The sequence below is a fragment of the Triturus cristatus genome, chromosome 1_1 (genome assembly GCF_964204655.1).
Source record: "Triturus cristatus chromosome 1_1, aTriCri1.1, whole genome shotgun sequence".
In the NCBI taxonomy this organism is placed as follows: domain Eukaryota; kingdom Metazoa; phylum Chordata; class Amphibia; order Caudata; family Salamandridae; genus Triturus; species Triturus cristatus.
In genome coordinates, this window is record NC_140579.1 from 1,018,731,404 (window position 1) to 1,018,757,019 (window position 25,616).

The following is a 25,616-nucleotide window of genomic DNA, read 5'->3' on the forward strand; positions in this document are numbered from 1 at the left end:
CACTCCCAGCAGTGCCCAGACATAGGAGGGGTGGGTGCAGAGTCCTCCCAGCAGTGCCCAGACATAGGAGGGGTGGGTGCCTATCACTCCCAGCAGTGCCAGACATAGGAGGGGTGGGTGCAGAGTCCTCCCAGCAGTGCCCAGACATAGGAGGGGTGGGTGCAGAGTCCTCCCAGCAGTGCCCAGACATAGGAGGGGTGGGTGCCTATCACTCCCAGCAGTGCCCAGACATAGGAGGGGTGGGTTCAGAGTCCTCCCAGCAGTGCCCAGACATAGGAGGGGTGGGTGCCTATCACTCCCAGCAGTGCCAGACATAGGAGGGGTGGGTGCAGAGTCCTCCCAGCAGTGCCCAGACATAGGAGGGGTGGGTGCAGAGTCCTCCCAGCAGTGCCCAGACACAGGAGGGGTGGGTGCCTATCACTCCCAGCAGTGCCCAGACATAGGAGGGGTGGGTGCCTATCACTCCCAGCAGTGCCCAGACATAGGAGGGGTGGGTGCAGAGTCCTCCCAGTAGTCCCCAAACATAGGAGGGGTGGGTGCAGATCACTCCCAGCAGTGCCCAGACATAGGAGGGGTGGGTAGAGTCCTCCCAGCAGTGCCCAGACATAGGAGGGGTGGGTGCCTATCATTCCCAGCAGTGCTAGACATAGGAGGGGTGGGTGCAGAGTCCTCCCAGTAGAGCCCAGACATAGGAGGGGTGGGTGCAGAGTCCTCCCAGCAGTGCCCAGACACAGGAGGGGTGGGTGCCTATCACTCCCAGCAGTGCCCAGACATAGGAGGGGTGGGTGCAGAGTCCTCCCAGTAGTGCCCAGACATAGGAGGGGTGGGTGCAGATTACTCCCAGCAGTGCCCAGACATAGGAGGGGTGGGTGCAGAGTCCTCCCAGCAGTGCCCAGACATAGGAGGGGTGGGTGCAGAGTCCTCCCAGCAGTGCCCAGACATAGGAGGGGTGGGTGCAGAGTCCTCCCAGTAGTGCCCAGACATAGGAGGGGTGGATGCCTATCACTCCCAGCAGTGCCCAGACATAGGAGGGGTGGGTGCAGAGTCCTCCCAGTAGTGCCCAGACATAGGAGGGGTGGGTGCCTATCACTCCCAGCAGTGCCAGACATAGGAGGGGTGGGTGCAGAGTCCTCCCAGCAGTGCCCAGACACAGGAGGGGTGGGTGCCTATCACTCCCAGCAGTGCCCAGACATAGGAGGGGTGGGTGCCTATCACTCCCAGCAGTGCCCAGACATAGGAGGGGTGGGTGCAGAGTCCTCCCAGTAGTCCCCAAACATAGGAGGGGTGGGTGCAGATCACTCCCAACAGTGCCCAGACATAGGAGGGGTGGGTGCAGAGTCCTCCCAGCAGTGCCCAGACATAGGAGGGGTGGGTGCCTATCACTCCCAGCAGTGCTAGACATAGGAGGGGTGGGTGCAGAGTCCTCCCAGTAGAGCCCAGACATAGGAGGGGTGGGTGCAGAGTCCTCCCAGCAGTGCCCAGACATAGGAGGGGTTGGTGCCTATCACTCCCAGCAGTGCCCAGACATAGGAGGGGTGGGTGCAGAGTCCTCCCAGCAGTGCCCAGACATAGGAGGGGTGGGTGCTTATCACTCCCAGCAGTGCCCAGACATAGGAGGGGTGGGTGCAGATTACTCCCAGCAGTGCCCAGACATAGGAGGGGTGGGTGCAGAGTCCTCCCAGCAGTGCCCAGTCATAGGAGGGGTGGGTGTCTATCACTCCCAGCAGTGCCCAGACATAGGAGGGGTGGGTGCCTATCACTCCCGGCAGTGCCAGACATAGGAGGGGTGGGTGCAGAGTCCTCCCAGCAGTGCCCAGACATAGGAGGAGTGGGTGCAGAGTCCTCCCAGCAGTGCCCAGACACAGGAGGGGTGGGTGCAGAGTCCTCCCAGCAGTGCCCAGACATAGGAGGGGTGGGTGCCTATCACTCCCAGCAGTGCCCAGACATAGGAGGGGTGGGTGCCTATCACTCCCAGCAGTGCCCATACATAGGAGGGGTGGGTGCAGAGTCCTCCCAGTAGTGCCCAGACATAGGACGGGTGGATGCAGATTACTCCCAGCAGTGCCCAGACATAGGAGGGGTGGGTGCAGAGTCCTCCCAGCAGTGCCCAGACATAGGAGGGGTGGGTGCAGAGTCCTCCCAGCAGTGCCCAGACATAGGAGGGGTGGGTGCCTATCACTCCCAGCAGTGCCAGACATAGGAGGGGTGGGTGCAGAGTCCTCCCAGCAGTGCCCAGACATAGGAGGGGTGAGTGCAGAGTCCTCCCTGCAGTGCCCAGACACAGGAGGGGTGGGTGCCTATCACTCCCAGCAGTGCCCAGACATAGGAGGGGTGGGTGCAGAGTCCTCCCAGTAGTGCCCAGACATAGGAGGGGTGGGTGCAGATTACTCCCAGCAGTGCCCAGACATAGGAGGGGTGGGTGCAGAGTCCTCCCAGCAGTGCCCAGACATAGGAGGGGTGGGTGCAGAGTCCTCCCAGCAGTGCCCAGACATAGGAGGGGTGGGTGCCTATCACTCCCAGCAGTGCTAGACATAGGAGGGGTGGGTGCAGAGTCCTCCCAGCAGTGCCCAGACATAGGAGGGGTGAGTGCAGAGTCCTCCCAGCAGTGCCCAGACACAGGAGGGGTGGGTGCCTATCACTCCCAGCAGTGCCCAGACATAGGAGGGGTGGGTGCAGAGTCCTCCCAGTAGTGCCCAGACATAGGAGGGGTGGGTGCCTATCACTCCCAGCAGTGCCAGACATAGGAGGGGTGGGTGCAGAGTCCTCCCAGCAGTGCCCAGGCACAGGAGGGGTGGGTGCCTATCACTCCCAGCAGTGCCCAGACATAGGAGGGGTGGGTGCCTATCACTCCCAGCAGTGCCCAGACATAGGAGGGGTGGGTGCAGAGTCCTCCCAGTAGTCCCCAAACGTAGGAGGGGTGGGTGCCTATCACTCCCAGCAGTGCTAGACATAGGAGGGGTGGGTGCAGAGTCCTCCCAGTAGAGCCCAGACATAGGAGGGGTGGGTGCAGAGTCCTCCCAGCAGTGCCCAGACACAGGAGGGGTGGGTGCCTATCACTCCCAGCAGTGCCCAGACATAGGAGGGGTGGGTGCAGAGTCCTCCCAGTAGTGCCCAGACATAGGACGGGTGGATGCAGATTACTCCCAGCAGTGCCCAGACATAGGAGGGGTGGGTGCAGAGTCCTCCCAGCAGTGCCCAGACATAGGAGGGGTGGGTGCAGAGTCCTCCCAGCAGTGCCCAGACATAGGAGGGGTGGGTGCCTATCACTCCCAGCAGTGCCAGACATAGGAGGGGTGGGTGCAGAGTCCTCCCAGCAGTGCCCAGACATAGGAGGGGTGAGTGCAGAGTCCTCCCTGCAGTGCCCAGACACAGGAGGGGTGGGTGCCTATCACTCCCAGCAGTGCCCAGACATAGGAGGGGTGGGTGCAGAGTCCTCCCAGTAGTGCCCAGACATAGGAGGGGTGGGTGCAGATTACTCCCAGCAGTGCCCAGACATAGGAGGGGTGGGTGCAGAGTCCTCCCAGCAGTGCCCAGACATAGGAGGGGTGGGTGCAGAGTCCTCCCAGCAGTGCCCAGACATAGGAGGGGTGGGTGCCTATCACTCCCAGCAGTGCTAGACATAGGAGGGGTGGGTGCAGAGTCCTCCCAGCAGTGCCCAGACATAGGAGGGGTGAGTGCAGAGTCCTCCCAGCAGTGCCCAGACACAGGAGGGGTGGGTGCCTATCACTCCCAGCAGTGCCCAGACATAGGAGGGGTGGGTGCAGAGTCCTCCCAGTAGTGCCCAGACATAGGAGGGGTGGGTGCCTATCACTCCCAGCAGTGCCAGACATAGGAGGGGTGGGTGCAGAGTCCTCCCAGCAGTGCCCAGGCACAGGAGGGGTGGGTGCCTATCACTCCCAGCAGTGCCCAGACATAGGAGGGGTGGGTGCCTATCACTCCCAGCAGTGCCCAGACATAGGAGGGGTGGGTGCAGAGTCCTCCCAGTAGTCCCCAAACGTAGGAGGGGTGGGTGCCTATCACTCCCAGCAGTGCTAGACATAGGAGGGGTGGGTGCAGAGTCCTCCCAGTAGAGCCCAGACATAGGAGGGGTGGGTGCAGAGTCCTCCCAGCAGTGCCCAGACACAGGAGGGGTGGGTGCCTATCACTCCCAGCAGTGCCCAGACATAGGAGGGGTGGGTGCAGAGTCCTCCCAGTAGTGCCCAGACATAAGAGGGGTGGGTGCAGATTACTCCCAGCAGTGCCCAGACATAGGAGGGGTGGGTGCAGAGTCCTCCCAGCAGTGCCCAGACATAGGAGGGGTGGGTGCAGAGTCCTCCCAGCAGTGCCCAGACATAGGAGGGGTGGGTGCCGAGTCCTCCCAGTAGTGCCCAGACATAGGAGGGGTGGATGCCTATCACTCCCAGCAGTGCCCAGACATAGGAGGGGTGGGTGCAGAGTCCTCCCAGTAGTGCCCAGACATAGGAGGGGTGGGTGCCTATCACTCCCAGCAGTGCCAGACATAGGAGGGGTGGGTGCAGAGTCCTCCCAGCAGTGCCCAGACACAGGAGGGGTGGGTGCCTATCACTCCCAGCAGTGCCCAGACATAGGAGGGGTGGGTGCCTATCACTCCCAGCAGTGCCCAGACATAGGAGGGGTGGGTGCCTATCACTCCCAGCAGTGCTAGACATAGGAGGGGTGGGTGCAGAGTCCTCCCAGTAGAGCCCAGACATAGGAGGGGTGGGTGCAGAGTCCTCCCAGCAGTGCCCAGACATAGGAGGGGCTGGTGCCTATCACTCCCAGCAGTGCCCAGACATAGGAGGGGTGGGTGCAGAGTCCTCCCAGCAGTGCCCAGTCATAGGAGGGGTGGGTGTCTATCACTCCCAGCAGTGCCCAGACATAGGAGGGGTGGGTGCCTATCACTCCCGGCAGTGCCATAAATAGGAGGGGTGGGTGCAGAGTCCTCCCAGCAGTGCCCAGACATAGGAGGGGTTGGTGCCTATCACTCCCAGCAGTGCCCAGACATAGGAGGGGTGGGTGCAGAGTCCTCCCAGTAGTGCCCAGACATATGAGGGGTGGATGCAGATTACTCCCAGCAGTGCCCAGACATAGGAGGGGTGGGTGCAGAGTCCTCCCAGCAGTGCCCAGACATAGGAGGGGTGGGTGCAGAGTCCTCCCAGCAGTGCCCAGACATAGGAGGGGTGGGTGCAGAGTCCTCCCAGCAGTGCCCAGTCATAGGAGGGGTGGGTGTCTATCACTCCCAGCAGTGCCCAGACATAGGAGGGGTGGGTGCCTATCTCTCCCGGCAGTGCCAGACATAGGAGGGGTGGGTGCAGAGTCCTCCCAGCAATGCCCAGACATAGGAGGAGTGGGTGCAGAGTCCTCCCAGCAGTGCCCAGACATAGGAGGGGTGGGTGCCTATCACTCCCAGCAGTGCCCAGACATAGGAGGGGTGGGTGCAGAGTCCTCCCAGTAGTGCCCAGACATAGGAGGGGTGGGTGCCTATCACTCCCAGCAGTGCCCAGACATAGGAGGGGTGGGTGCAGACTCCTCCCAGCAGTGCCCAGACATAGGAGGGGTGGGTGCCTATCACTCCCAGCAGTGCCCAGACATAGGAGGGGTGGGTGCCTATCTCTCCCGGCAGTGCCAGACATAGGAGGGGTGGGTGCAGAGTCCTCCCAGCAGTGCCCAGACATAGGAGGAGTGGGTGCAGAGTCCTCCCAGTAGTGCCCAGACATAGGAGGGGTGGGTGCCTATCACTCCCAGCAGTGCCCAGACATAGGAGGGGTGGGTGCAGACTCCTCCCAGCAGTGCCCAGACATAGGAGGGGTGGGTGCCTATCACTCCCAGCAGTGCCCAGACATAGGAGGGGTGGGTGCAGATTACTCCCAGCAGTGCCCAGACATAGGAGGGGTGGGTGCAGAGTCCTCTCAGCAGTGCCCAGACATAGGAGGAGTGGGTGCAGAGTCCTCCCAGCAGTGCCCAGACACAGGAGGGGTGGGTGCAGAGTCCTCCCAGTAGTCCCCAGACATAGGAGGGGTGGGTGCAGATCACTCCCAGCAGTGCCCAGACATAGGAGGGGTGGGTGCAGAGTCCTCCCAGTAGAGCCCAGACATAGGAGGGGTGGGTGCAGATTACTCCCAGCAGTGCCCAGACATAGGAGGGGTGGGTGCAGAGTCCTCCCAGCAGTGCCCAGACATAGGAGGGGTGGGTGCCTATCACTCCCAGCAGTGCCCAGACATAGGAGAGGTGGGTGCCTATCACTCCCAGCAGTGCCCAGACATAGGAGGGGTGGGTGCAGAGTCCTCCCAGCAGTGCCCAGACATAGGAGGGGTGGGTGCCTATCACTCCCAGCAGTGCCAGACATAGGAGGGGTGGGTGCAGAGTCCTCCCAGCAGTGCCCAGACATAGGAGGGGTGGGTGCAGATTACTCCCAGCAGTGCCCAGACATAGGAGGGGTGGGTGCAGAGTCCTCCCAGCAGTGCCCAGACATAGGAGGGGTGGGTGCAGAGTCCTCCCAGCAGTGCCCAGACATAGGAGGGGTGGGTGCAGAGTGCTCCCAGCAGTGCCCAGACACAGGAGGGGTGGGTGCCTATCACTCCCAGCAGTGCCCAGACATAGGAGGGGTGGGTGCCTATCACTCCCGGCAGTGCCAGACATAGGAGGGGTGGGTGCAGAGTCCTCCCAGCAGTGCCCAGACATAGGAGGGGTGGGTGCAGAGTCCTCCCAGCAGTGCCCAGACATAGGAGGGGTGGGTGCCTATTTCTCCCAGCAGTGCCCAGACATAGGAGGGGTGGGTGCAGAGTCCTCCCAGCAGTGCCCAGACATAGGAGGGGTGGGTGCCTATCACTCCCAGCAGTGCCAGACATAGGAGGGGTGGGTGCAGAGTCCTCCCAGCAGTGCCCAGACATAGGAGGGGTGGGTGCAGAGTCCTCCCAGCAGTGCCCAGACACAGGAGGGGTGGGTGCCTATCACTCCCAGCAGTGCCCAGACATAGGAGGCGTGGGTGCCTATCACTCCCAGCAGTGCCCAGACATAGGAGGGGTGGGTGCAGAGTCCTCCCAGTAGTCCCCAAACATAGGAGGGGTGGGTGCAGATCACTCCCAGCAGTGCTCAGACATAGGAGGGGTGGGTGCAGAGTCCTCCCAGCAGTGCCCAGACATAGGAGGGGTGGGTGCCTATCACTCCCAGCAGTGCTAGACATAGGAGGGGTGGGTGCAGAGTCCTCCCAGTAGAGCCCAGACATAGGAGGGGTGGGTGCAGAGTCCTCCCAGCAGTGCCCAGACACAGGAGGGGTGGGTGCCTATCACTCCCAGCAGTGCCCAGACATAGGAGGGGTGGGTGCAGAGTCCTCCCAGAAGTGCCCAGACATAGGAGGGGTGGGTGCAGAGTCCTCCCAGCAGTGCCCAGACATAGGAGGGGTGGGTGCAGAGTCCTCCCAGCAGTGCCCAGACATAGGAGGGGTGGGTGCAGAGTCCTCCCAGTAGTGCCCAGACATAGGAGGGGTGGATGCCTATCACTCCCAGCAGTGCCCAGACATAGGAGGGGTGGGTGCAGAGTCCTCCCAGTAGTGCCCAGACATAGGAGGGGTGGGTGCCTATCACTCCCAGCAGTGCCAGACATAGGAGGGGTGGGTGCAGAGTCCTCACAGCAGTGCCCAGACACAGGAGGGGTGGGTGCCTATCACTCCCAGCAGTGCCCAGACATAGGAGGGGTGGGTGCCTATCACTCCCAGCAGTGCCCAGACATAGGAGGGGTGGGTGCAGAGTCCTCCCAGTAGTCCCCAAACATAGGAGGGGTGGGTGCAGATCACTCCAGGCAGTGCCCAGACATAGGAGGGGTGGGTGCAGAGTCCTCCCAGCAGTGCCCAGACATAGGAGGGGTGGGTGCCTATCACTCCCAGCAGTGCTAGACATAGGAGGGGTGGGTGCAGAGTCCTCCCAGTAGAGCCCAGACATAGGAGGGGTGGGTGCAGAGTCCTCCCAGCAGTGCCCAGACATAGGAGGGGTTGGTGCCTATCACTCCCAGCAGTGCCCAGACATAGGAGGGGTGGGTGCAGAGTCCTCCCAGCAGTGCCCAGACATAGGAGGGGTGGGTGCTTATCACTCCCAGCAGTGCCCAGACATAGGAGGGGTGGGTGCAGATTACTCCCAGCAGTGCCCAGACATAGGAGGGGTGGGTGCAGAGTCCTCCCAGCAGTGCCCAGTCATAGGAGGGGTGGGTGTCTATCACTCCCAGCAGTGCCCAGACATAGGAGGGGTGGGTGCCTATCACTCCCGGCAGTGCCAGACATAGGAGGGGTGGGTGCAGAGTCCTCCCAGCAGTGCCCAGACATAGGAGGAGTGGGTGCCGAGTCCTCCCAGCAGTGCCCAGACACAGGAGGGGTGGGTGCAGAGTCCTCCCAGCAGTGCCCAGACATAGGAGGGGTGGGTGCCTATCACTCCCGGCAGTGCCAGACATAGGAGGGGTGGGTGCAGAGTCCTCCCAGCAGTGCCCAGACATAGGAGGAGTGGGTGCCGAGTCCTCCCAGCAGTGCCCAGACACAGGAGGGGTGGGTGCAGAGTCCTCCCAGCAGTGCCCAGACATAGGAGGGGTGGGTGCCTATCACTCCCAGCAGTGCCCAGACATAGGAGGGGTGGGTGCAGAGTCCTCCCAGTAGTGCCCAGACATAGGAGGGGTGGATGCAGATTACTCCCAGCAGTGCCCAGACATAGGAGGGGTGGGTGCAGAGTCCTCTCAGCAGTGCCCAGACATAGGAGGAGTGGGTGCAGAGTCCTCCCAGCAGTGCCCAGACACAGGAGGGGTGGGTGCAGAGTCCTCCCAGTAGTCCCCAGACATAGGAGGGGTGGGTGCAGATCACTCCCAGCAGTGCCCAGACATAGGAGGGGTGGGTGCAGAGTCCTCCCAGTAGAGCCCAGACATAGGAGGGGTGGGTGCAGATTACTCCCAGCAGTGCCCAGACATAGGAGGGGTGGGTGCAGAGTCCTCCCAGCAGTGCCCAGACATAGGAGGGGTGGGTGCCTATCACTCCCAGCAGTGCCCAGACATAGGAGAGGTGGGTGCCTATCACTCCCAGCAGTGCCCAGACATAGGAGGGGTGGGTGCAGAGTCCTCCCAGCAGTGCCCAGACATAGGAGGGGTGGGTGCCTATCACTCCCAGCAGTGCCAGACATAGGAGGGGTGGGTGCAGAGTCCTCCCAGCAGTGCCCAGACATAGGAGGGGTGGGTGCAGATTACTCCCAGCAGTGCCCAGACATAGGAGGGGTGGGTGCAGAGTCCTCCCAGCAGTGCCCAGACATAGGAGGGGTGGGTGCAGAGTCCTCCCAGCAGTGCCCAGACATAGGAGGGGTGGGTGCAGAGTGCTCCCAGCAGTGCCCAGACACAGGAGGGGTGGGTGCCTATCACTCCCAGCAGTGCCCAGACATAGGAGGGGTGGGTGCCTATCACTCCCGGCAGTGCCAGACATAGGAGGGGTGGGTGCAGAGTCCTCCCAGCAGTGCCCAGACATAGGAGGGGTGGGTGCAGAGTCCTCCCAGCAGTGCCCAGACATAGGAGGGGTGGGTGCCTATTTCTCCCAGCAGTGCCCAGACATAGGAGGGGTGGGTGCAGAGTCCTCCCAGCAGTGCCCAGACATAGGAGGGGTGGGTGCCTATCACTCCCAGCAGTGCCAGACATAGGAGGGGTGGGTGCAGAGTCCTCCCAGCAGTGCCCAGACATAGGAGGGGTGGGTGCAGAGTCCTCCCAGCAGTGCCCAGACACAGGAGGGGTGGGTGCCTATCACTCCCAGCAGTGCCCAGACATAGGAGGCGTGGGTGCCTATCACTCCCAGCAGTGCCCAGACATAGGAGGGGTGGGTGCAGAGTCCTCCCAGTAGTCCCCAAACATAGGAGGGGTGGGTGCAGATCACTCCCAGCAGTGCTCAGACATAGGAGGGGTGGGTGCAGAGTCCTCCCAGCAGTGCCCAGACATAGGAGGGGTGGGTGCCTATCACTCCCAGCAGTGCTAGACATAGGAGGGGTGGGTGCAGAGTCCTCCCAGTAGAGCCCAGACATAGGAGGGGTGGGTGCAGAGTCCTCCCAGCAGTGCCCAGACACAGGAGGGGTGGGTGCCTATCACTCCCAGCAGTGCCCAGACATAGGAGGGGTGGGTGCAGAGTCCTCCCAGAAGTGCCCAGACATAGGAGGGGTGGGTGCAGAGTCCTCCCAGCAGTGCCCAGACATAGGAGGGGTGGGTGCAGAGTCCTCCCAGCAGTGCCCAGACATAGGAGGGGTGGGTGCAGAGTCCTCCCAGTAGTGCCCAGACATAGGAGGGGTGGATGCCTATCACTCCCAGCAGTGCCCAGACATAGGAGGGGTGGGTGCAGAGTCCTCCCAGTAGTGCCCAGACATAGGAGGGGTGGGTGCCTATCACTCCCAGCAGTGCCAGACATAGGAGGGGTGGGTGCAGAGTCCTCACAGCAGTGCCCAGACACAGGAGGGGTGGGTGCCTATCACTCCCAGCAGTGCCCAGACATAGGAGGGGTGGGTGCCTATCACTCCCAGCAGTGCCCAGACATAGGAGGGGTGGGTGCAGAGTCCTCCCAGTAGTCCCCAAACATAGGAGGGGTGGGTGCAGATCACTCCAGGCAGTGCCCAGACATAGGAGGGGTGGGTGCAGAGTCCTCCCAGCAGTGCCCAGACATAGGAGGGGTGGGTGCCTATCACTCCCAGCAGTGCTAGACATAGGAGGGGTGGGTGCAGAGTCCTCCCAGTAGAGCCAAGACATAGGAGGGGTGGGTGCAGAGTCCTCCCAGCAGTGCCCAGACATAGGAGGGGTTGGTGCCTATCACTCCCAGCAGTGCCCAGACATAGGAGGGGTGGGTGCAGAGTCCTCCCAGCAGTGCCCAGACATAGGAGGGGTGGGTGCTTATCACTCCCAGCAGTGCCCAGACATAGGAGGGGTGGGTGCAGATTACTCCCAGCAGTGCCCAGACATAGGAGGGGTGGGTGCAGAGTCCTCCCAGCAGTGCCCAGTCATAGGAGGGGTGGGTGTCTATCACTCCCAGCAGTGCCCAGACATAGGAGGGGTGGGTGCCTATCACTCCCGGCAGTGCCAGACATAGGAGGGGTGGGTGCAGAGTCCTCCCAGCAGTGCCCAGACATAGGAGGAGTGGGTGCCGAGTCCTCCCAGCAGTGCCCAGACACAGGAGGGGTGGGTGCAGAGTCCTCCCATCAGTGCCCAGACATAGGAGGGGTGGGTGCCTATCACTCCCAGCAGTGCCCAGACATAGGAGGGGTGGGTGCAGAGTCCTCCCAGTAGTGCCCAGACATAGGAGGGGTGGATGCAGATTACTCCCAGCAGTGCCCAGACATAGGAGGGGTGGGTGCAGAGTCCTCCCAGCAGTGCCCAGACATAGGAGGGGTGGGTGCAGAGTCCTCCCAGCAGTGCCCAGACATAGGAGGGGTGGGTGCAGAGTCCTCCCAGCAGTGCCCAGTCATAGGAGGGGTGGGTGTCTATCACTCCCAGCAGTGCCCAGACATAGGAGGGGTGGGTGCCTATCACTCTCGGCAGTGCCAGACATAGGAGGGGATGGTGCAGAGTCCTCCCAGCAGTGCCCAGACATAGGAGGAGTGGGTGCAGAGTCCTCCCAGCAGTGCCCAGACATAGGAGGGGTGGGTGCCTATCACTCCCAGCAGTGCCCAGACATAGGAGGGGTGGGTGCAGAGTCCTCCCAGTAGTGCCCAGACATAGGAGGGGTGGGTGCCTATCACTCCCAGCAGTGCCCAGACATAGGAGGGGTGGGTGCAGACTCCTCCCTGCAGTGCCCAGACATAGGAGGGGTGGGTGCCTATCACTCCCAGCAGTGCCCAGACATAGGAGGGGTGGGTGCAGATTACTCCCAGCAGTGCCCAGACATAGGAGGGGTGGGTGCAGAGTCCTCCCAGCAGTGCCCAGTCATAGGAGGGGTGGGTGTCTATCACTCCCAGCAGTGCCCAGACATAGGAGGGGTGGGTGCCTATCACTCCCGGCAGTGCCAGACATAGGAGGGGTGGGTGCAGAGTCCTCCCAGCAGTGCCCAGACATAGGAGGAGTGGGTGCAGAGTCCTCCCAGCAGTGCCCAGACACAGGAGGGGTGGGTGCAGAGTCCTCCCAGTAGTCCCCAGACATAGGAGGGGTGGGTGCAGATCACTCCCAGCAGTGCCCAGACATAGGAGGGGTGGGTGCAGAGTCCTCCCAGTAGAGCCCAGACATAGGAGGGGTGGGTGCAGATTACTCCCAGCAGTGCCCAGACATAGGAGGGGTGGGTGCAGAGTCCTCCCAGCAGTGCCCAGACATAGGAGGGGTGGGTGCCTATCACTCCCAGCAGTGCCCAGACATAGGAGAGGTGGGTGCCTATCACTCCCAGCAGTACCCAGACATAGGAGGGGTGGGTGCAGAGTCCTCCCAGCAGTGCCCAGACATAGGAGGGGTGGGTGCCTATCACTCCCAGCAGTGCCAGACATAGGAGGGGTGGGTGCAGAGTCCTCCCAGCAGTGCCCAGACATAGGAGGGGTGGGTGCAGATTACTCCCAGCAGTGCCCAGACATAGGAGGGGTGGGTGCAGAGTCCTCCCAGCAGTGCCCAGACATAGGAGGGGTGGGTGCAGAGTCCTCCCAGCAGTGCCCAGACATAGGAGGGGTGGGTGCAAAGTGCTCCCAGCAGTGCCCAGACACAGGAGGGGTGGGTGCCTATCACTCCCAGCAGTGCCCAGACATAGGAGGGGTGGGTGCCTATCACTCCCAGCAGTGCCAGACTGTTAGAAAGGATAGACGGACCGGGAGGGTCGGCCGGGGTCAGGGGGAGAGGTCTCCGGGGAGAGCCGTCTCCAGCGATCGTACAGACAAGTAACTTTCCCCCCCACAGACGGATACCACACACGGATAAGGTTCAGGGTTCTTTATAAGCACTTCTTAGGGTACGGTTGAATGGTACAAGGAGGTCTGGACTCAGGGGTCCCCTCGATTCAAGTCTCTCAAAGCAGGGTAAGGGGTAGCGGGACAGTCTGTCTACCAGTCAGGTAGCTTGGATGAGATGATGATTAGCTCACAATCCTCGAGCTTAGTTGGTACGGGCCGCGGCAGCGCCAGCAGGTCCCAGTGGAGATGGTCGGTACACTGTCCGCGGTAGCACCAGCAGGTCCCGGAAAGATGGTCGATGTACGGTCCGCGGCAGCGCCAGCAGGTCCCGGTGAGGATGGTCGTTACAACGGGCCGCGGCAGCGCCAGCAGGTCCCGACGAGGATGGATGTTGTAGAAGGCCGCGGCAGCGCCAGCAGGCAGGACGATGGTTCACAAGAGCGGGCTACGGCAGCGCCAGTAGTCCGTCAAGGCTGAGTTCTCTCGGTGTCTCTCGACTCCAGGATACAACTGCCTTCCTGCTCCGGAGCTGCCCCAGTTATAGGGCAGGCGCTCTTTGATGTCCGGACCCTCGCACTTGGAGGTCGGAGGGCCCGGGATGAAGGTGTCCAGACACCCAGCAGGGGGTGGAGCCAGCGCCTGGGGGAGCTGGAGGCGATCGGCACCTGGCGGGGGAAGAGCTCTTGACACTTCGTCCTCCCATTGACCTGCCAAGTGGTCCGCTCACCTCCCGGGTGGATGGTGGTGCCGGGATGTCGGGGCCGGTCAGGCCCGGGGTTAGGGTCGGGGCGAGGCCACGCGGCCTCGTGGTGCAGGGCCCAAGATGGCGGCTTGAACCGGCCGGGGGAGCCGGTGGGGCTGGGCCCCGTGATGAGTAGAGGTCCGAGGGCAGAAGATCCGTCGGGAGACGGGGTACAGGTGCTTTTCGTGGGTTATGCCTGGCGGGCCGGAGCTCGGGCCCTGTCGTGCGGGGAGGGAGCAAGCCCTTCGTGTGGCCTGTCCAACATGCGTCCCCCCCAGCTGAAGGCGGGGAGAGTCACCCATCTCCTTGGGGACTCTCTTCGTCGAGGCGGAAAAAGCGGGACAGGCCATCCGCGTTGGCGTGGTCTTGGCCTGGCCGGTGCTCCACAGTGAAGTCCATTCCCTGCAGGGAAATGGACCAGCGCAAGAGTTTTGGGTTCTCTCCCCGCATCTGCATCAGCCACTGCAGGGGTCGATGGTCGGTTTGTACCCGGAAGTGGGTACCGAAGAGATAAGGCCGGAGCTCTTTGAGGGCCCACACCACTGCGAAGGCCTCCCTCTCAATGGTGCTCCAGCGCTGTTCTCGGGCCAGGAGACGTCGACTGATGAAGGCCACCGGCTGGTCATGACCCTCGGGGTTTAACTGAGAAAGGACGGCTCCGATGCCGTGGTCGGAGGCGTCGGTCTGTACTACGAATTCCCGACTGTAATCGGGGGCCTGGAGCACAGGGGCGGTGCACAGGGCGGCCTTCAGTTTCTCGAAGGCCGCTTGACAATCGGGGGTCCAGTTAATCCGCTTCGGCTGGTTCTTGGACGTGAGACCCGTGAGGGGCCCCACGATGCTGCCATAGTCTTTCACGAACCGCCGGTAGTAGCCGGTGAGCCCCAAGAAGGCTCGGACCTCGGTCTGGGTGACGGGGGGCTGCCAGGACTGGATGGCAGCAATCTTAAGTTGTAGCGGGGCCACCAGCCCGCTTCCCACTTGGTGCCCAAGGTAGGTCACAGACCCTTGGCCAATTTGGCACTTGCCGGCCTTAATTGTGAGGCCGGCCCGCTGGAGGGCCTGTAGGACCTCGTGGAGGTGACGGAGGTGGTCGGGCCAGTGGCGGCTGTATACAGCGATATCGTCCAGATAGGCAGCGCTGAACTCTTCGAGCCCCGCCAAGACCTGGTTCACGAGGCGTTGAAACGTGGCGGGGGCATTTTTCATGCCGAAGGGCATGACCTTGAATTGGTAGTGGCCATCGGGGGTAGAGAAGGCTGACCGTTCCTGAGCCCTGGGTGTGAGGCCGATCTGCCAGTAGCCCGCTGTTAGGTCGAAGATACTAAGGTAGCGGGCGGCCCCCAGCCAGTCGATCAGCTCGTCTGCTCGGGGAATCGGATGAGCGTCGGTCCGGGTGACAGCGTTCAAGCCCCGGTAGTCGACGCAGAATCTCAGTTCAGGTGCGGTGCCGGGGGCAGCGGCTTTGGGAACCAATACCACCGGACTGGCCCAGGGACTGTCCGAGGGCTCGATGACCCCGATTGTGAGCATCTTGGCCACTTCCTCCTGTATGCAGGCCCGTACCCGATCTGGTACGCGGTAGGCCCGGTGTCGGACAGGGGGGCTGTCCCCGGTGTCCACGTCGTGCAAACACCAAGGGGTGACCCCGGGGGTGAGGGAGAACAGTGTAGCGAACCGCAGCAGGAGGGTTCGGCAGCCCTGGCGTTGCTCCGAAGTGAGGGCGTCAGATAGCCGGACCCCGTCCACGGAGCCGTCATTCTCCTGAGTCTTCAGAAGATCCGGAAGGGGTTCGGAGTCTTCCTCTGCCCCACTGTCCGTAGCCATCAGGAGGCTGAGTTCTGAGCGCACAAAGTGTGGTTTGAGTCGGTTGGTGTGGAGGACCCGGAGGGGGTTCCGGGAGGTCCCCAGGTCGATGAGGTAAGTGACGGGGCTTTTGCGCTCGACCACTTTGAAGGGCCCCGTCCACTTATCCTGCAAGGCACATGGTTCGGTGGGGGACATCACCCATACTTGTTGCCCAGGCTCGAACTCAACGGAGGAGGCATTGTGATCATACCACCTCTTCATGTCCTCCTGGCTGGCCTCGAGGTTCGCCTTGGCCATCCCTCTGAAGCGCCGGGTCTGATTGCGTAGGGCCAGGATGTAGTTGAAGACGTCTGGAGGGGTCTTCAGGGGGGCCATCTCCCAACCTTCTTTTACTAGGCTGAGGGGCCCTCGCACAGGGTGCCCGTACAGGAGTTCGAAAGGGCTAAAACCGAGGGACTTCTGGGGAACTTCTCGGTAGGCGAAGAGGAGGCACGGGAGTAGTACATCCCACTGGCGACGGAGAGGCTCTTCCAATCCCCCAATCATCCCCTTGAGGGTGCGGTTAAAACGCTCCACTAGTCCGTTCCCTTGGGGGTGATAGGGGGTCGTGAATCTGTAAGTGACCCCGCATTGTTGCCAGAGGGACTTCATGTATTTGGATATATAGTTCGTGCCTCGGTCGCTGACGACTTCTCGGGGGAAGCCTACCCGGGAGAAGATCCACATTAGGGCCCGGCCAACCACCGGAGCTGTCACGGTCCGTAGGGGCACCGCCTCGGGGTAGCGGGTGGCATGGTCCACCAGTACTAAGATGAACCTGTGTCCTTGTGCCGTGCGGGGGTCCAGAGGCCCCACGATGTCTATCCCCACCCTCTCGAACGGGGTGGTGACCACAGGGAAGGGTTGCAGAGGGGCTTTCAGCTTCCGACCACTCTTCCCGCTGGCTTGGCATGTGGGGCAAGATCGGCAGTGGTTCAGGACGTCGTTCCTCATTTTCGGCCAGAAAAAGTGGGTCACTAGGCGGCTGTACGTTTTATCCTGGCCCAGGTGTCCAGCCAGGGGGACATCGTGGGCCAGGTTGAGCAGAAAGTCTCTGAAGCGGAGAGGTACCACCAGTACTCGACCGGCCCCCAGCTCGGCGATTCTTTGCTCGCTGTATAGCAGGTCGTTATCCCAGTAGACCCAGTGAGTTCCGGTGGAGTCCCCTGCGTTCTGGGCGCTGGCTTGTTGGCGGAGTCCCTCGAGGGAGGGACAGGTCTTTTGTTCCTGGCGGAACTGTTCTTGGGTGGGCCCCCCTTCTTGACGCCACTGAGCCAGGTCAGGAAGGTCCTGGGGTTGCGCGTCCCCTTCGGTCGTCGGGTCTGGGAGGCTGGCCTCGTCGTTGTCTTCTACTGGGGCGACCGGGGGCGGAGGTGCTGGCCATTCTGGTTCTTCTGATCGAGGGACGGCACGGGCGGCCATGGACCGGGTGGTTATGCAGGCCCAGTCCGGGAGGCCCAGCATCCCCAGGTGCTCTCTTCTCTCAACGGTGGCCCACGGGGAACTCTCGAGGTCATTCCCCAGGAGGCAGTCCACGGGGGCATCGTCCCGGACCGTCACCTTCAACAGGCCGGAGACCCCTCCCCATTCGAATGGGACGCAGGCCATTTGACACATACTTTCAGAGTTGTCTGCCGAGCGGACGGGGCAGAGAATGTTCGGCAGGATCTGCTCGGGCTTCACCAGGTGACAGCGGACGGCCGTCACACTGGCGCCTGTGTCACGCAAGGCCTCGGCTCGCTGTCCATTAATGGTCACCCACTGACCGTATTTCCTGGTGTTAGCGGGTAGGGGAGACCGCGGGACCATGTCTCTTCCCCCTAAGCACGCCAGGACCATGGCGGCCGGTTCCCACTCTTGCTGGGCCGGCTCATACTCCTCTGGTTCCTCCAATGATCGCTCTTCCCCCAGGGCGGCGGCAGCTACCTGGCGGGGCTTGGGTGTTTGGTTCTGCGGGCAGCTCGGGTCATTGGCGTAGTGGCCGACTCGCTGGCATCGGTGGCACATGACGTTGGCTCGGACCCCAGGACGCCACGGGGGGTTGCCCCGACCGGCCGGAGCCGGGGTGCTGGCCACGGGTGTTGCGGGCAAGGCGTCTCTCCCTCGCCCCTGGCCCCCTCCTCCTCCCCGAGGACGGTGCTGGCCTTGGTTGTTTCTGTTCTGTTCGTGTGGCCCCCTCCGGCCCACTCGGGTGCTTTCCCATCGGTCAGCTTCGGCGGCGAGCTGCCGGGGGTCAGTCAGCTTACTGTCGAGGAGGTGCTGCCTGAGCTCGACGAAGCAGTTGTTCGACAGGTGCTCCCATACCATCAGGTTAAAGAGTTGTTCGTAGGTGGTGACCTGGCTCCCCTTTATCCAACCCTCGAAGGCACGGCTGAAATAGTTCACGTATTCTACCCAAGTTGTACCTGGGATCCGGGTGCAATCTCTGAACCTCTGGCGGTACATCTCGGGTGTGAGGCCGTAGCGGGTGAGGAGGGCAGCCTTCATGTGGTCGTAGGACGACATTTGGTGATCTGGGAGCTGCAGTAGGGCATCGCGACCCTCGTTGATAAACCTCCCCCAAAGTCCGGCTCCCCAATCACTCCGGTCGATCCGGTGGGAGGTCATGGCGATCTCGTAGGCTTTAAACCACTGTTGTATGTCGTCTTCTCGGACATACTCGCGGACAACATCCTTGGGGATGTGGACTTTTTTCTCGATTGGCCCCGGGGTGTGTGGTCGCTCAGGCACCCCCAGTTCCTTATTCTGTTTCCGAAGTTCTATTTCCGCCAGTTTGCGCTCGTGCTCGAGCGTTATTTTTTTCTCCTCCAGCTCTCTCTGTCTCTGCTTCTCTTCTCGTTCATCTCGGAGCCGCATGTGCTCGAGGTTGAGTTTCTGTTCAGCTAACTTGAGTTCCCCATCCATCTTGAGTCGTGCCATTTCCAACTCGTGCAATCTGGTTCTTTCTCTTTCTCGGATCTCCTCCTGCGAGAGGCCCGTTCCCCGCTCCTCGGGAGCCGTGGCGTTCCCCTCTGGTGTGATGCTGCTTTGGTCGGAGGGTCCGGCGACCCCAGTTTCTGTCCACGACTCTAGGGCGTGCTTTAGATCATCTTTGGTACTCAGGCCGGTGGTAGCAATGCCAAGTTCTATGCAGAATTGTCTCAGTTCGCGGTGGTTGTATTCTTCTAATTTATCCATTTGGCATTTCTCGGTGGAGTTGCTATCTTTGGCTGACATCGTGTTTTTGTCGTTGGGTGAGCTACTCTCTGTACGATTACGCGTTGATTCGGATCGCGCCGCTGGCCACCAATGTTAGAAAGGATAGACGGACCGGGAGGGTCGGCCGGGGTCAGGGGGAGAGGTCTCCGGGGAGAGCCGTCTCCAGCGATCGTACAGACAAGTAACTTTCCCCCCCACAGACGGATACCACACACGGATAAGGTTCAGGGTTCTTTATAAGCACTTCTTAGGGTACGGTTGAATGGTACAAGGAGGTCTGGACTCAGGGGTCCCCTCGATTCAAGTCTCTCAAAGCAGGGTAAGGGGTAGCGGGACAGTCTGTCTACCAGTCAGGTAGCTTGGATGAGATGATGATTAGCTCACAATCCTCGAGCTTAGTTGGTATGGGCCGCGGCAGCGCCAGCAGGTCCCGGTGGAGATGGTCGGTACACGGTCCGCGGTAGCACCAGCAGGTCCCGGAAAGATGGTCGATGTACGGTCCGCGGCAGCGCCAGCAGGTCCCGGTGAGGATGGTCATTACAACGGGCCGCGGCAGCGCCAGCAGGTCCCGACGAGGATGGATGTTGTAGAAGGCCGCGGCAGCGCCAGCAGGCAGGACGATGGTTCACAAGAGCGGGCTACGGCAGCGCCAGTAGTCCGTCAAGGCTGAGTTCTCTCGGTGTCTCTCGACTCCAGGATACAACTGCCTTCCTGCTCCGGAGTTGCCCCAGTTATAGGGCAGGCGCCCTTTGATGTCCGGACCCTCGCACTTGGAGGTCGGAGGGCCCGGGATGAAGGTGTCCAGACACCCAGCAGGGGGTGGAGCCAGCGCCTGGGGGGAGCTGGAGGCGATCGGCACCTGGCGGGGGGAAGAGCTCTTGACACTTCGTTCTCCCATTGACCTGCCAAGTGGTCTGCTCACCTCCCGGGTGGATGGTGGTGCCGGGATGTCGGGGCCGGTCAGGCCCGGGGTTAGGGTCGGGGCGAGGCCACGCGGCCTCGTGGTGCAGGGCCCAAGATGGCGGCTTGAACCGGCCGGGGGAGCCGGTGGGGCTGGGCCCCGTGATGAGTAGAGGTCCGAGGGCAGAAGATCCGTCGGGAGACGGGGTACAGGTGCTTTTCGTGGGTTATGCCTGGCGGGCCGGAGCTCGGGCCCTGTCGTGCGGGGAGGGAGCAAGCCCTTCGTGTGGCCTGTCCAACACAGACATAGGAGGAGTGGGTGCAGAGTCCTCCCAGCAGTGCCCAGACATAGGAGGGGTGGGTGCAGAGTCCTCCCAGCAGTGCCCAGACATAGGAGGGGTGGGTGCCTATCACTCCCAGCAGTGCCCAGACATAGGAGGGATGGGTGCAGAGTCCTCCCAGCAGTGCCCAGACATAGGAGGGGTGGGTGCCTATCACTACCGGCAGTGCCAGACATAGGAGGGGTGGGTGCAGAGTCCTCCCAGCAGTGCCCAGACATAGGAGGGGTGGGTGCAGAGTCCTCCCAGCAGTGCCCAGACACAGGAGGGGTGGGTGCCTATCACTCCCAGCAGTGCCCAGACATAGGAGGGGTGGGTGCCTATCACTCCCAGCAGTGCCCAGACATAGGAGGGGTGGGTGCAGAGTCCTCCCAGTAGTCCCCAAACATAGGAGGGGTGGGTGCAGATCACTCCCAGCAGTGCTCAGACATAGGAGGGGTGGGTGCAGAGTCCTCCCAGCAGTGCCCAGACATAGGAGGGGTGGGTGCCTATCACTCCCAGCAGTGCTAGACATAGAAGGGGTGGGTGCAGAGTCCTCCCAGTAGAGCCCAGACATAGGAGGGGTGGGTGCAGAGTCCTCCCAGCAGTGCCCAGACACAGGAGGGGTGGGTGCCTATCACTCCCAGCAGTGCCCAGACATAGGAGGGGTGGGTGCAGAGTCCTCCCAGTAGTGCCCAGACATAGGAGGGGTGGGTGCAGATTACTCCCAGCAGTGCCCAGACATAGGCGGGGTGGGTGCAGAGTCCTCCCAGCAGTGCCCAGACATAGGAGGGGTGGGTGAAGAGTCCTCCCAGCAGTGCCCAGACATAGGAGGGGTGGGTGCAGAGTCCTCCCAGTAGTGCCCAGACATAGGAGGGGTGGATGCCTATCACTCCCAGCAGTGCCCAGACATAGGAGGGGTGGGTGCAGAGTCCTCCCAGTAGTGCCCAGACATAGGAGGGTTGGGTGCCTATCACTCCCAGCAGTGCCAGACATAGGAGGGGTGGGTGCAGAGTCCTCCGAGCAGTGCCCAGACACAGGAGGGGTGGGTGCCTATCACTCCCAGCAGTGCCCAGACATAGGAGGGGTGGGTGCCTATCACTCCCAGCAGTGCCCAGACATAGGAGGGGTGGGTGCAGAGTCCTCCCAGTAGTCCCCAAACATAGGAGGGGTGGGTGCAGATCACTCCCAGCAGTGCCCAGACATAGGAGGGGTGGGTGCAGAGTCCTCCCAGCAGTGCCCAGACATAGGAGGGGTGGGTGCCTATCACTCCCAGCAGTGCTAGACATAGGAGGGGTGGGTGCAGAGTCCTCCCAGTAGAGCCCAGACATAGGAGGGGTGGGTGCAGAGTCCTCCCAGCAGTGCCCAGACATAGGAGGGGTTGGTGCCTATCACTCCCAGCAGTGCCCAGACATAGCAGGGGTGGGTGCAGAGTCCTCCCAGCAGTGCCCAGACATAGGAGGGGTGGGTGCTTATCACTCCCAGCAGTGCCCAGACATAGGAGGGGTGGGTGCAGATTACTCCCAGCAGTGCCCAGACATAGGAGGGGTGGGTGCAGAGTCCTCCCAGCAGTGCCCAGTCATAGGAGGGGTGGGTGTCTATCACTCCCAGCAGTGCCCAGACATAGGAGGGGTGGGTGCCTATCACTCCCGGCAGTGCCAGACATAGGAGGGGTGGGTGCAGAGTCCTCCCAGCAGTGCCCAGACATAGGACGAGTGGGTGTCGAGTCCTCCCAGCAGTGCCCAGACACAGGAGGGGTGGGTGCAGAGTCCTCCCAGCAGTGCCCAGACATAGGAGGGGCGGGTGCCTATCACTCCCAGCAGTGCCCAGACATAGGAGGGGTGGGTGCCTATCACTCCCAGCAGTGCCCAGACATAGGAGGGGTGGGTGCAGAGTCCTCCCAGTAGTGCCCAGACATAGGAGGGGTGGATGCAGATTACTCCCAGCAGTGCCCAGACATAGGAGGGGTGGGTGCAGAGTCCTCCCAGCAGTGCCCAGACATAGGAGGGGTGGGTGCAGAGTCCTCCCAGCAGTGCCCAGACACAGGAGGGGTGGGTGCCTATCACTCCCAGCAGTGCCCAGACATAGGAGGGGTGGGTGCCTATCACTCCCAGCAGTGCCCAGACATAGGAGGGGTGGGTGCAGATTACTCCCAGCAGTGCCCAGACATAGGAGGGGTGGGTGCAGAGTCCTCCCAGCAGTGCCCAGACATAGGAGGGGTGGGTGCAGAGTCCTCCCAGCAGTGCCCAGACATAGGAGGGGTGGGTGCAGAGTCCTCCCAGCAGTGCCCAGACATAGGAGGGGTGGGTGCCTATCACTCCCAGCAGTGCCAGACATAGGAGGGGTGGGTGCAGAGTCCTCCCAGCAGTGCCCAGACATAGGAGGGGTGAGTGCAGAGTCCTCCCAGCAGTGCCCAGACACAGGAGGGGTGGGTGCCTATCACTCCCAGCAGTGCCCAGACATAGGAGGGGTGGGTGCAGAGTCCTCCCAGTAGTGCCCAGACATAGGAGGGGTGGGTGCAGATTACTCCCAGCAGTGCCCAGACATAGGAGGGGTGGGTGCAGAGTCCTCCCAGCAGTGCCCAGACATAGGAGGGGTGGGTGCAGAGTCCTCCCAGCAGTGCCCAGACATAGGAGGGGTGGGTGCCTATCACTCCCAGCAGTGCTAAACATAGGAGGGGTGGGTGCAGAGTCCTCCCAGCAGTGCCCAGACATAGGAGGGGTGAGTGCAGAGTCCTCCCAGCAGTGCCCAGACACAGGATTGGTGGGTGCCTATCACTCCCAGCAGTGCCCAGACATAGGAGGGGTGGGTGCAGAGTCCTCCAGTAGTGCCCAGACATAGGAGGGGTGGGTGCCTATCACTCCCAGCAGTGCCAGACATAGGAGGGGTGGGTGCAGAGTCCTCCCAGCAGTGCCCAGACACAGGAGGGGTGGGTGCCTATCACTCCCAGCAGTGCCCAGACATAGGAGGGGTGGGTGCCTATCACTCCCAGCAGTGCCCAGACATAGGAGGGGTGGGTGCAGAGTCCTCCCAGTAGTGCCCAGACATAGGAGGGGTGGATGCAGATTACTCCCAGCAGTGCCCAGACATAGGAGGGGTGGGTGCAGAGTCCTCCCAGCAGTGCCCAGACATAGAAGGGGTGGGTGCAGAGTCCTCCCAGCAGTGCCCAGACATAGGAGGGGTGGGTGCAGAGTCCTCCCAGCAGTGCCCAGTCATAGGAGGGGTGGGTGTCTATCACTCCCAGCAGTGCCCAGACATAGGAGGGGTGGGTGCCTATCACTCCCGGCAGTGCCAGACATAGGAGGGGTGGGTGCAGAGTCCTCCCAGCAGTGCCCAGACATAGGAGGAGTGGGTGCAGAGTCCTCCCAGCAGTGCCAAGACATAGGAGGGGTGGGTGCCTATCACTCCCAGCAGTGCCCAGACATAGGAGGGGTGGGTGCAGAGTCCTCCCAGCAGTGCCCAGACATAGGAGGGGTGGGTGCTTATCACTCCCAGCAGTGCCCAGACATAGGAGGGGTGGGTGCAGAGTCCTCCCAGTAGTGCCCAGACATAGGAGGGGTGGGTGCAGAGTCCTCCCAGCAGTGCCCAGACATAGGAGGGGTGGGTGCCTATCACTCCCAGCAGTGCCCAGACATAGGAGGGGTGGATGCAGACTCCTCCCAGCAGTGCCCAGACATAGGAGGGGTGGGTGCCTATCACTCCCAGCAGTGCCCAGACATAGGAGGGGTGGGTGCAGATTACTCCCAGCAGTGCCCAGACATAGGAGGGGTGGGTGCAGAGTCCTCCCAGCAGTGCCCAGTCATAGGAGGGGTGGGTGTCTATCACTCCCAGCAGTGCCCAGACATAGGAGGGGTGGGTGCCTATCACTCCCGGCAGTGCCAGACATAGGAGGGGTGGGTGCAGAGTCCTCCCAGCAGTGCCCAGACATAGGAGGAGTTGGTGCAGAGTCCTCCCAGCAGTGCCCAGACACAGGAGGGGTGGGTGCCTATCACTCCCAGCAGTGCCCAGACATAGGAGGGGTGGGTGCCTATCACTCCCAGCAGTGCCCAGACATAGGAGGGGTGGGTGCAGAGTCCTCCCAGTAGTCCCCAGACATAGGAGGGGTGGGTGCAGATCACTCCCAGCAGTGCCCAGACATAGGAGGGGTGGGTGCAGAGTCCTCCCAGTAGAGCCCAGACATAGGAGGGGTGGGTGCAGATTACTCCCAGCAGTGCCCAGACATAGGAGGGGTGGGTGCAGAGTCCTCCCAGCAGTGCCCAGACATAGGAGGGGTGGGTGCCTATCACTCCCAGCAGTGCCCAGACATAGGAGGGGTGGGTGCCTATCACTCCCAGCAGTGCCCAGACATAGGAGGGGTGGGTGCAGAGTCCTCCCAGCAGTGCCCAGACATAGGAGGGGTGGGTGCCTATCACTCCCAGCAGTGCCAGACATAGGAGGGGTGGGTGCAGAGTCCTCCCAGCAGTGCCGAGACATAGGAGGGGTGGGTGCAGAGTCCTCCCAGCCGTGCCCAGACATAGGAGGGGTGGGTGCCTATCACTCCCAGCAGTGCCCAGACATAGGAGGGGTGGGTGCAGAGTCCTCCCAGCAGTGTCCAGACATAGGAGGGGTGGGTGCCTATCACTCCCAGCAGTGCCAGACATAGGAGGGGCGGGTGCAGAGTCCTCCCAGCAGTGCCCAGACATAGGAGGGGTGGGTGCAGAGTGCTCCCAGCAGTGCCCAGACACAGGCGGGGTGGGTGCCTATCACTCCCAGCAGTGCCCAGACATAGGAGGGGTGGATGCAGACTCCTCCCAGCAGTGCCCAGACATAGGAGGGGTGGGTGCCTATCACTCCCAGCAGTGCCCAGACATAGGAGGGGTGGGTGCAGATTACTCCCAGCAGTGCCCAGACATAGGAGGGGTGGGTGCAGAGTCCTCCCAGCAGTGCCCAGACACAGGAGGGTTGGGTGCAGAGTCCTCCCAGCAGTGCCCAGACATAGGAGGGGTGGGTGCAGAGTCCTCCCAGCAGTGCCCAGACACAGGAGGGGTGGGTGCAGAGTCCTCCCAGCAGTGCCCAGACATAGGAGGGGTGGGTGCAGAGTCCTCCCAGCAGTGCCCAGACACAGGAGGGGTGGGTGCCTATCACTCCCAGCAGTGCCCAGACATAGGAGGGGTGGGTGCCTATCACTCCCAGCAGTGCCCAGACATAGGAGGGGTGGGTGCAGAGTCCTCCCAGTAGTCCCCAAATATAGGAGGGGTGGGTGCAGATCACTCCCAGCAGTGCCCAGACATAGGAGGGGTGGGTGCAGAGTCCTCCCAGCAGTGCCCAGACATAGGAGGGGTGGGTGCCTATCACTCCCAGCAGTGCTAGACATAGGAGGGGTGGGTGCAGAGTCCTCCAAGCAGTGCCCAGACATAGGAGGGGTGAGTGCAGAGTCCTCCCAGCAGTGCCCAGACACAGGAGGGGTGGGTGCCTATCACTCCCTGCAGTGCCCAGACATAGGAGGGGTGGGTGCAGAGTCCTCCCAGTAGTGCCCAGACATGGGAGGGGTGGGTGCAGAGTCCTCCCAGTATTCCCCAGACATAGGAGGGGTGGGTGCAGATCACTCCCAGCAGTGCCCAGACATAGGAGGGATGGGTGCAGAGTCCTCCCAGTAGAGCCCAGACATAGGAGGGGTGGGTGCAGATTACTCCCAGCAGTGCCCAGACATAGGAGGGGTGGGTGCAGAGTCCTCCCAGCAGTGCCCAGACATAGGAGGGGTGGGTGCCTATCACTCCCAGC

General features: G+C 62.1%; 1 protein-coding gene across 1 annotated transcript in view; it reads left to right on the forward strand.

Moving 5' to 3' along the window:
• LOC146871466 (ubiquitin carboxyl-terminal hydrolase CYLD-like) overlaps positions 1 to 25,616 on the forward strand; it is an 832,861-nt gene that overhangs the window by 118,184 nt on the left and 689,061 nt on the right. The window lies entirely within an intron of this gene.